Genomic DNA, 12,451 nt, shown 5'->3' on the forward strand with positions numbered 1-12,451 from the left:
TGCAAAACAACTTCAGATTTTGAAACCTCAAAAGTTGCTGTGAAACAGAATGATCATCCTCTGGCCAGCTCTGACGAAGTCAACACTTCCAGCATGGACAAGTGCGTATGTCGATGCTAATGGTTTGGAGGTTTCATGGTGCTGTTTAATACATCAACATAGAAATATAGGACTGGAAGGGACTTTGAGATCCAGTCCCTCCAGCCCCCTGCTCAGAGGCAGGGCCAAGTAAAGCTGGCCCATTCCAGAAAGGTGTTTGTCCAATCTGTTCTTAAACACCTTCAACGATGGCGATTCCACAATCTCCCTTGGAAGCCTAATACAGCTCTAGCTATTTTTAGAGTTTTTCCTACTATGTAACCTCAATCTCCCTGGCTGCAGATTAAGCCCATTACTTCTTGTCCTACCTTCAGGGGAGATGCTGAAGTCTTTTTTTCTGTAGTCTTTTAAATTTTGCTGTCACCCATATTTTGAATGAATTTGTATCAGCAGGCACAAAAGCCTAGAAAGCAAAATAACGTACCAAGTTCACCTCTGGGTTGAGAGGGTGTCACTACAGGGAAGTACACAGAGATGCAACCCTTATGGCAGTGATGGGTCTGGGCCATGGCTCATTGAGGTCAGTGATAGAGTACACAGCGTACACAGGCAAACCTTGTCAGATAGCAACCATCTCCCACCTGGGTATCGAACGAAGTACAGAAGGTAATGGCTTAAAGGAGGCAGTGCTCTCTTTTTAGGTCTAAAGAGAGAGGGCATGGAGGAATAGTAGCAGTTGCAATCGTAAAGGAGCCTTAGAAAGTTCAGTTCCCCTACGGGTGAGTTTGGTATTGATAACTTGGGGCTCATCCTGTATCTAATCTATATATCACAACAAATAATCTGTCAAATAATCTGTATTGATCTTAGTCATGGAGTTTAGAGCATTCTTTGCAAGGTTCCATGTATTAAGGAATGAGCCAATCTGGTTTTATAGTGGTAATTTTAAAGCCTGCACATATCTGTGACTGATTTGGGATGCTAACTTGTGTATACTGCATATAGTCCTTTGGCATGCTCTTTCTCTTCACCACACCACTGTCAGACTCTGGCACCACTGTGTGGAGCAGCACGAAATAAGTGTATTTAATCATTACCGACGGGCTCTGAAAGAACATGTACAATGCTGTCAACTACTTCAACTTCCTGTAACGTGCCGGGCTAGGCAGTCCAGCCAAATGGAACGTGAGTGTCTTGTACAGCATGTTATACACTGGGCTACATATAGGCGGTACTGCCTGTGTGGGGCCTGGTCGGTGGGTAACAGAGGACTCTCCAGCAGCTTTCACCAGCACGAGTGTTCACTTCTGAACAATGTAGGTGAAATTCTGGCCTCATTTTTTGCTTCAACGGGGCCAGGATTTCACCTTGTGTTTTCAAGGTTTCCATAGGTCCTTTGCAGACCAAAGGCTCTGTCCCTGCCTCCCTCTGATTCAGAGATGCTGTTGTCCAAGGAATCTCAGGCACACAGAACACACGAATAACTGAATGACGCTCCTAGCAACACTTGGTAACACTGTAAATGTTCTAACGTAAAGAGCCCATATGAGAATAGCCTTATGACATATTCTACTACAGAGACATGGCTCCAAGGATTTGAATTTTTATCTGTTTTGCATTTAGCAAGGGGGGAAAGGCCATCTGGGTCTCAATCCCACTATGAAACACTTGGGCTTTCTCAACTGGCAAATAGATTTGGTATTTTTCCCTTCTGTTTTTGCAGAGAAAACAGGACATACTTTGCTTTTCTATCCAATGCAACCTTATTAGATGTGATGTCAGAAATCTCACCAGCCAGTTCCTCTCTAGCATTTAGACAATAATCTTTCTGTTGTGTTTTCTATAATGGAAAACATATGTGTGGTGAGGCTACTTTCCCTGGATTTGCAGACATTTGTCTCACTGAGTCACCACCAGTGCCAATTAGACTAGCTTTCTGCTTATCATAATGTATTGACACGTTTCCTTGTTCGTGTAGAAAGAACATACCTTGCTTCTACAAACTTCTCCCATTGCGGAGCTCTGACAATGGTCAGATCTCCCTAGAGAGCTTTCTCCCATCATAACTCAATCCCACTTCGCTGCTCTAGAGGTCTTTCACAAGCAGAGATGGTCTGTTTAGAATTCAGTCGCAGAATCTAGACAGTATTTGTCTATAGGAAGGTCAGCTATTCAAGTGCTCAGAACCCACAGCTAGAACCAAATTTTCAACTGCTCAGCTCCTATTTAGGCACCTTATTTTGGGTCTGCCTTATTTTGGCGCCTAAATGATTGCTGGGGTCTTTTGAAAATGTGACTCAAATCTTGTGTAGTGCTGTCTGCTACTCTGGGTATTTACGCCACACTCATCACTTGTTTGTAACTAGCTGCTTCTCCCCTGGTATCTGTTTACATTATCCAATTACAAACCTACCACCTCAGGACAGACGCTGCAGTCTGTGTACTGCAATGTGGGATGCACATGGCCGCTGGCTCCTGGAAAGTAACCTCAGCACCTGCCCTGAGCTACGGACCTATTCTTGACTCTCACTGATATCCTAGGTAGGGATAAAGGCTACGATTCTTTGTTTGCATTAAACAAACATCTGTAGTGGGGTATAATACTTGTGCCAAAGGCTGCAAACAAAACATTTGCATCAGCGTCCCATTCAGTACATCCTGCTGTCCCTAGTTGCCTGGTAATGCTGATGAAAAACATTGTTTTTTAAAAATCAGATTGGCTGGTCCCCGGGGACGCTGCATACTTTATCACTCAACTCAGTGATAGTGCTAGCCCTGGGTTGCTTCCAGTTACTTCGACCTATGACCGTATCTCAGCCTCAGAGAAGAAGGGTCCATTGTCCCAAGTTCAGTGACATTGTCCCAAGTTCAACTCCTGCTGCTCCTACAAAGCTGCTCCCTGTCTCATCTCCCTCAGTCCTGTCCACACAGAGTCGGAAACTGACAGATGGGGTTCGGCCGGAGATACTTATCTCATCTACCTGTCCGGTGAGGCCGAGATAGGAGTGGAGTCTGGGAGTGCAGAGCTCTATTGGAGACATGAGGGTTGTCCTGGGACAAGTCGTAGGAATTGCTCTGCAGGATACTGGAACGGCACACAGGAGCCATTCTGCGTAGGCTCACCCAAACTGAGATTTGCCCAGGAACCTGTACCCCCTTGATGCTTGGGGGAAAAAGCCATTTATTTCCCAAAGACCAGAAGCTGCCTGTGCCCCCACTTTGATGTTTCACCCCCAAAAGACAGCACTACACTTACTCAAGGAGGAAGCCTCAGCTGCCGAAAACAGCACCGGTTGAGGTTCGCCCCTTTGGCTTCCATCCAACCATAGACCAGGCCCAACTCTGCTTAGTTTTTCAGAGCCTGCGATGAGGAATTAAGGTGCCATGATCTCATGCAGAACAAGCACGAAGAAGGAAAAACTCGATCAGGTTGGCGGACAGTTGTATGGTGCGTGCCGAACAGGAAAGAGTGCTATGGAGATCCAAGATTCCACAGCACTTGACAAGAGACACCGGCGTTTGCAGCAAACCAGCATCTGGTTACACTTACACTATCATTGCTTTCCAATGAGGAGCAAGAAACTAGTTTTCCTGGTTAATAATTTTCTCCACCAGAAGTAGGGAGCAGCAGAATCTGTATAGGAAGTGGAATGTGTTGTCTCTTACAGGGTGTGCTGCTAGCAGGCAGAGTGACTAGGTACCATGGAAACGAATGTGAAACCATTGTAAAATATATAGGAAAAATAGTTATTGTATGTGAACTAGAGCTCCTGGCACTGCTAGGCTCTGGGACTGGCAATGGGAAAGTCCTACGTCTGCATATCATGCTGAGTGTGTCTCAGGTCTACTTACTCCAGCCCTGTGCCCACTTCCTTACCTAGGGAGACAGCTGATTGTGAGCGATGTGGTGATGCTGCATGCTACAGGCTTGTGGGGATAGCTCAGCAGGATGCTTTTAAAATAAGGGACTGGACAATACTGGCTTTCCTATGGTGCTGCAGGTTTTATGAAAGGGAGTTTCTGAAGAGAAGGGACGATCGTCGTGAAGATATCCCAACAACAGGACTTTCAGTGACAGAACTAGTCCCCTGGCTCACTGGGGCTGGCTGAAAACTTCTCATCTAAAGTTTTGTTTTTTTATGGAAATCTTTTTTTGACAAAGTGGAGTTGTTTTTAGCTTTTGGGAAAATGCCCATTTTAATCAAAAATGATCTTTTTTTAACAAAAAACCAAAACACATTGTCAATTTTATGGGCTGTGAGAAGATATCTTTTCCCATCTAACGCTACAGACATCCCTAACTGCTCATATCATGGGACTGGTCTTCTGGCATGGGACCTAGCATACCGCCTGCCTGTGTAACATTTCTCTCTCTTGTTTACTCCCCTTACTAGAACTGCAAACACCATTAGCCAATGAAGACTGAAAGGCAGGAGCCCTACTAGCCAATCCCAGAGAAAGGCTTGGTGGGGAATGATTGACAATAGGTCAAGTGAATGTGTTCAGAAAACTCTGGGGAAACGTCTTTATGTCACAGATCATAGCATCTTCTCTGGCTGTGTGTGATGGGTTTGTGGCTTTGTGCTGACGAAGTGGTTCTCGAAGGGTGAATGGCACGGCTACAAAAAGTCAAAGGTCAGCTGAAGGAATGACCTGCTCTGGTGTGCACAGCAAAATGCGCAGAGAGGAAAATACCAGTAGAGGTGGGCTAGTCTTGTGAATGACACTGTGCTGGGACTCAGGAGATCTGGGTTCAATTCTCCATTCCCCCACAGCTGCTTGGCTGCCTGTGAGCAAGTCACTTATTCTGTCTGCACCTTGCTTCCTGGCGATAACCATCCTTTGTCTCTATCACTTACTTAGCTTGTCGGCTCTTCAAGCACTGTCTCCTACAATGTGTTTGTACAGCACCATGCACAACGGGGTCCTGATCTCAGTTGGGTCCTCTGGGCGCTACTGTCATACAGACAGATGATGATGACTGGCCAGAACTGGCCGTGTGGATTTGAGGCGAGACCAGAGAACGTACAGTGAGGAAAAGACAGTCCCGTCCTGCTGTGACGTGCCGGAGAAAACAAACTTTGGAAAGGCCGCTGCCAGGGCATTCTTGGGAGACTCAGACACAAGGGCTTGATCCGCTTTTGACCAATGCCTGGAAAAGAAAAAACTCCCCAGACAAGAGATGTTTTGGGAGACATGGGAGAACTGCAGCCTGAACTCTGAGGCTCTGTAATGGGGATGCTGGCAGCCCCTCAGCCAGCTGGCCCCACACCGTGGAATCTTTGGCTCCCATTTCAGCAAAATAGGAAACAAGTTTGGCTGAAATGCCTGTGGAGACGGTCGGTGTGATAAATGGGGCTATGAAGCGGAAGCACGTGGGAAGCTGCTCTCCGGGTACTTTTCAGCACAGTCCCAGTGTAAAGCTCCCGGCTGAGGAACAGGACTTCCCCATCCAACTATACAGGGGGCTGCAGCTTTCTATACAGGTTTTGCTTTCAAATTGTTTGTGAATTTTATGGAGCAGGGTGGATGCCCTGCAGATAGAAGATCCTTGTATGCATAAAACAATGTCAGCCAGGCAAGCTTGCCCCACTATGCCCTGCTAATGTGCCTCAGTCCTCACATAGGGCATGTCTCCAAACACGGCAGTCACAGGGTGTGACTCAGCACGCGCAGACGTAGCTAGCTTTGATCCACAGCGTGGGTGCTGACAGCCGGGGAGCCAGGGTAGCTTAGGCTACCTGCCTGAGTACTTACCCAGGGTCCTAGGTGGCTTGGACAGACTTCACTTGCAGCCCATGTGGCCTCAGCTTCTCAGCTGTTGGTGTACATGCTCCCTAGATCCAACAAGCTCAGGTACATCTACCCAGGCTGCAATCACCTGTCTGATGGCAGTGTAGACAGACCCTTAGAGATGCCACCTCTGGAGTGAGAAGGGACTTTAGACTTCATGGCCTGTTCAGTTCTCGGTCTCTTTGCTGTGACTGAAGAAAGGGCCCACTGTGGTGGAGTTGGACCCAGATCGCAAACACGTTTCACGTAAGCCACTGAGTAGCATCAGACAGCAGCACGGCTTGGGCACTGCCAACTGACCTAAACTGGTCACTGAGCTCCACGTCTCATGCTTGGTCCCCACGGCCATGCAGCATCCTCTGCAGCTCATATGCATTACTACTACTAGCAGGGCAGTGCCTTCTGTTCATTTCAGCTTGTGGATTTTAGCGTCAATCATTAGCTGCAGCCTTAAAAGCATAAAATCACTAGACACTAAATGGAACTTTCAGACCTCTCATTATTCATTATAAGCCGTATTTTTTCAGCAATTCAGGCACATGCTTCTCACTAGCTCCAAGGCAGGTCTGTGCTAGCTAGTAACATACTTTATTGTGAAATTTCCAAGTATGCAGCTAGATGACTTCATCAAAGTGCTTTTATTAAATACAGAAAAGAAATTCCAAGTGATTATCTAGTCTAATCAACCAAAACAACAATTCTCTGTCAGTCCACTTCCATCTCTAAAGTAATTTATGAAATGTGAGTACAAGGTAGAGCTTTAGTTGTAACACTGGTTGCTATTTTTCAGGTACTTCTAGCCAAGAGGAATTTTGCAACGCATTTGGATGCCATCTTAGCCCATGAGCATGCAATGTGAGCTACTTAACTATGTAGCGACTGGATAATGATATCTAACAGTATTATCTCTTACAGAGCCTGAGAGTGGGGAGTGGAGCTCAGACCACTAGTTAAGGGGAACCAGCTTCTACACTTTGGACATTATTTACTCCTCTAGGCTCACATTAGTTTATTTCCAAAGATGGCAGGAGAGGCTGGGTTTCATGTGTATCTTCAGTATTTGCCTGAGCCTCTCAGACCAAGCATCTGCCTCTGCTTTTATCTCATGATTTACACTAAGATGAGTGTCAAGCTCAGGATTGTTTTCCTGAGTCCCATTTCATTGCTGGGTGGACACTCTCTGCCCAGAAGCACTCATTAAACTGTAAAATGAGCTGTGAATCCATTGCAGCCTCTCTTCCCTCTGATCTCTGTGATTCCTCTGTTAGCCCTGCAGAGGCAGTGTGTGGGGAAAGGCCCTTCAGTCTCTAGTAACTGCACGGGACAGAGAATCCAAACCCAGGGCAGTGGTTTGTTTGGAAAAACATTTCCAAAAGCATGGCACAAGATGTACCCCCTCCACCATCCACACCCGCTTCCACAGGCAGAGGGGAGCAAAGATTGGAGGGAGTGGGCAGCCAGGGCTCAGACACATACTCTCTCATCCCTAGATGCATGGCATGTGAGGGCAGGAGGGAAAATAGCAGGGCCCTGTAAACCAGGGCAGATTTCTGGGTGGAAATACATGTGAGAGTTAATGGTGCTTCCCACTGCTGTGAGGCCCTCTCTGCACCTTCTGAGAGTCTGGAAGGTCCAGAGGCAGCAGGGCTCAGAAAGGCAGCAACAGGAAAGGGCTGGGATCACAACACAGCCAGGGTTCAGCTCTACCAGCGGATGGAAACCCCTCCGTAGAGGGGAGAATGAGAAGGGAGCTCTGCGGGTGACCCTGTGGTACTGCTTCATTAGGTGCTGGGGATCAAGCAACTTTTTTGCTTTCATAACTGACATGCCAAGCCCAGAGGCGCCAGAGCTCAGCCCTGGCAATCCCTGGCACAAATTAAGCATTGCCCTGTGGACCTTTTCCCTCTTGGGGGTGGGTTTCCCAAGGATTGGGGTGACCAGACCCTGGGCTCTGTATTGCCAGGGGCTACTTTGATTATTTTCTTTTCCCCTCCGCCTCTCAAACCAAAAAAATAAAGAGCCTTTTACACTGTTTTTCACTCCAGACAGGCCTACAAGGGTATTAAATGTTTATAAATCTGCCTGGATGGCAGCCAGTCCTGCACTGTGCCAAAGTCGCACATATGGGAGCATTCCTGACAATTGCAACAGAATTGAAATGTTGCATTGGTAAGTTACCAGGCTAAGCTATGAAACCAAGCATCCTCATTACAGGGTATAGGACGTGCCTGCCAGCCATCCGGCTACAGTCAGATATGGCACATCTGTTCTGATCAGCTTCATTTCTGATACATCCTCTCCTGGGGGCTGAGATAGAGTGGAGTTCCAGGGGTGGAGCAGGGGACAGGGAATCTGGGTTCTGCTTCTTGCTCTCCCATGCATTCTGTATGTGACCTTGGGCAAGTCATTCCCCTGTAGTGCATCAGGTTCTCCAGCTACAAGTCTGAGATAAAGATACCGACCCACCTGGGTAAAGTGGGTGAGACCCATTAGTGACAGGTGCTCTAGAAGCAGCAGTAGGATTCTGATCTCTCATGCAAATTATTTTATCTCTATGAAGGATAAGGACAAATACACATTTTAAGTGGTAAAGATGAGCCACAGACTGTGCAGTTTGCATCTTTCTCTGCAGCTTGGAAAAAATTATTTAACTGCTTCTCCCACACAGTATTTATACAGCCTGCCTGAGAAAAACAATTCCATTTCATGACAACTTTTGAGATTCCAAAACTTATTTTTGTTTTGCACTGGAATGAGATGAGATCTTTAAAATGCTTTGCAAAATGGAATTGTGTTGACAAGGCCAGGTACTGGATTCGGATCTATTTCTCTCTCTCTCTGGCAGTGACTTGAGACTTCAGAAATCTTCTTGATGAAGAACTTTATGGAAACTGATACATCCTTCTGAAACATTTCAGCTTCGACAAAACAATATTTTTTTCTATGAAGAAATGTTTAGCCAGAAATGGTCCAACCAGCTCTAGCATGTGCGTGCATGTGTGTTTAAAAGGCTAATTGCTGTTATATTACAATGCTGAGATTATTACGATTAGTTTATTTGTATTACTGTGGTACGCAGGAGCCCCAGTCATGGATCAGGACCCCACTGCACTGGGTGCTGTACCAATACAGAACAAAAAAAGGTCCCTGCCCCAAAGAGCTTCCAGTCTAAACATAAGACAAGGAACAACAACTGGATACAGACAGACAGGGGAGCGCAAGGAAACCATGAGACGATATCGATAGTTCCCCTGTGTTGCATAGCAGATGTAGAAAGATTACACTGCAAGACATTAGTATCCAAAGCTTTTGTTCAGACTGAAACATCTGGTATTGAATACATACATACAAGAATACAGCCCAGACACAGTCCATTTATCATGCTCTAATATTGCTAAAGAGGATCCACAATGAAGTCAGCATTCAGGCAGTTCCTGGGTTGATTTGTAGCTGGCTTTGGTCTCAAGTACCCCCAAGAGCTTTCGTGAGGATGCGTGTGCAACCCTCAAGGCAGCAATGTGCAAATGATGAGCTTATCTGGGTTCAGTGGGACTGGGGTTAGACCAGCCACAGATATTTGCTGACACCACAAGAAACAGTTTCCTTAATCCCGTTCAAGCGGGGTGATCTCAAAGGGGACTGAAGAGCTCTGTGCAAAAAGACGTGGCTCAGCTGCTAAAAGGAGCACAGGAGAAGGTGACAGTTTTAATGATATCAGGGGATGTTAACTCAAAGTGTGTGGGACCTGAGTCTGAAATCAGGACTAAGGATATCTTTTATTATAGAGCACTCGAAATGTACCAGCATCTATATTTTGCTGCTGTTGGACTAAACAGGGGAGGGTAAAATCACTGGCAGTAGGAAGTCGCAGGAGAAAGCAAGCAGCCAGCATTAGCGCTGTGAGAATATGTCTGGGAACGTTTGTACAGATACAAAACAAGGGTTCCATTTTGCAATTCTTTTTTATTATTTAAATTACAGCACTAGTGCCTAGTGGCCACCACATGAGAACAGGACCTGATTGTGCTAGGTGCTGCACAAATACATAGTGACAAACAGTCCCTGCCCTGACGAACTCACCACACTCCAAATAGACAAGATAGACACAGAATGAGAGGTGAAACAGAGGCACGGAGCCATAAAGTGAGTTGCCCCCAGTCACCCAGGTCAAATCCAGGAGTCAAATCCAAATCATAGAAGATTAGGGTTGGAAGAGACCTCAGGAGGTCATCTAGTCCAACCCCCTGCTCAAAGCCGGACCAACCTCAACTAAATCTCCTGACTCCTATTCCAGTGTCTCATCCACTAAACCAGATGCCTTCAGGTTTATTTCCTAAGGGCATTCCTACAAGTGCTTTTGGTTTGCAGAGAGTGAAAGTCTTCTGAACCTGCTCACCAGAATTGTTTGCACGTCTTCTTTGAAAATGCTTTGATTTCTCTCCTCCTATGTACATTTCATTTATCCAATCAGAAAGCAGAAGCAACTTGCTATGACTTAACTGGCCAAGCACACCATGAATAATAAATCCAAGATTCAACTGAAGCAAATAATTTGAGAAAAAAACCCAAGGACTGAAATGTCTGACTCAAATGTTCCTATGACTATTCTGAAAAACAAAAACAGTTGTAAAAATCAAAGTCTGTTTATGGATAATTCATGAATTGAGGAAAAAACTGTTAAATGAATAATTTATTATAAATAGTGAGAAGTTTTTGCTTGTCTGTTGTCACATTATTCCTACTGGCTGAATCTTCAGATTGCCATAGGGGGAGGGCTTGTGTCTTCTAAATTTTGGTTTCTGCATGAACAGCAGTGCAAAACCTACCCACTCAGGAAGCTAACCAGGAGTCAGAGTAGCAGCCGTGTTAGTCTGTATTCGCAAAAAGAAAAGGAGTACTTGTGGCACCTTAGAGACTAACAAATTTATTTGAGCATAAGCTTTCGTGAGCTACATCCGATGAACCAGGAGTGTTTCATAGGAGGAACAGAACCTTAGGCCTGGATCTGGCAAAGTTCTTAAACACGTACCTAGCTCTAAACATGAGTGACCCTTTTATTTCAATGGAACTACTCACATGCTTCGAGACTAGTTCTACATTTTTTCTGCACCCGGTGTAGTAATTTACACCAGTGAAAAGGGAGTGTCTCAAATGCTGCGAAATCAGAATCTGACCCAGTTGGAATTTTTCAAAATGTCAATGAAACTGAAAAATGTGAAATGAAAAAACATGTTGGGTAAAACATTTGCAATTTTTACTCTTGATTTTCACCAGCGACAGAGTGGGTAATTATTAAATAATTATTATTTTTTGAATTTCAAAATTGTGACCATTTGAAATGCTGAATGTTTTAATTCAAAAGAAAGGAAAAATGTGACAATTTTTTTTTTTTTTTGCAAAATGTCCCCCTTTTTGGACTTTCTGATCCGCATGTTCATGTTTCATGGCCACCCTGCCCTAGGAGCAAGGGCAGGGGGATTCGCCAAACACATGTGCTGACATGCTTTGCTGGATAAAGGCCGGAACGTCTGCACTGCAAAGAAAAAACCCCGGCACCAAGTCTCAGAGCCTGGCTGTCAAGAGACTCTGGCTTGAGGGACTTGGGCTATAGGGCTAAAAATAGCAGTGGAGATGGTTTGGCTCTGCCTGGAGCCTGGGCTCTGAGACCCTCCCCATGCGCCAGATTTCACAGCCCAGGCTCCAACCCAAGCCTGGATGTCTACACTGCTATTTTTAGCCCCATGCCAACGCAAGTCAGGTGATGCCAGCTCTGAGATTCCATGTCGCGGCCTCTGATTGCCAAGTAGACATACAGTAGAACTTCAGAGTTAGGAACACCAGAGTTACGAACTGACCAGTCAACCACACACCTCATTTGGAGCTGCAAGTATGCAATCCAGCAGCAGCAGAGACCAAAAAAAAAAAAAAAGCAAATACAATACAGTACAGTACGGTGTTAAACATAAACTACTAAAAAAACAAGGGGAAAGTAGCATTTTTCTTCTGCATAGTGAAGTTTCAAAGCTGTATGAAGTCAACGTTCAGTTGTAAACTTTTGAAAGAACAACCATAACATTTTGTGAACATTTCAGAGTTATGAACAACCTCCATTCCCAAGGGGTTTGTAACTCTGAGGTTCTACTGTACTTGTCCCAGCTGCCAAAGCATGAGCCCAGCAAGGAGCTTGCTTTGAGCAGCTCAGGCAGGCAGGCAGAGCAATGTTCCTAGCAAATTAATACCCAAGTAAGTCATCTGCACCTGATAATGGTGCTGAGATGCAGCACCCTTCAGCACAGGTCTTGTCAGAGAAGTCTGACATTTGGTGAGAGAAAACTGTCCAGATCCCCTGCTGGTGTAAGTCTCCAAGCCAGGGGTGCTCCATCAAAGTACAATGGCCATGGATATAGCCCAGAGTGCCCGCACAGGGACTACACCCTGGAGTGTCTGGTATCAGAAACAACTAAACTGAGAGAAATTCTGAGGCCAGGGACCAGATCCTCAGCTAATATAAATTATAGAACTACACCAATTTACCCCAGCTGGGGATCTGACAACATTTAATTCTCCAAACTACACCCCAAAACCAGCCTCCGAAGGCTGGGTAGAATGCACCTTGCTG

The sequence above is a fragment of the Dermochelys coriacea genome, chromosome 26 (genome assembly GCF_009764565.3).
Source record: "Dermochelys coriacea isolate rDerCor1 chromosome 26, rDerCor1.pri.v4, whole genome shotgun sequence".
Lineage (NCBI taxonomy): Eukaryota > Metazoa > Chordata > Testudines > Dermochelyidae > Dermochelys > Dermochelys coriacea.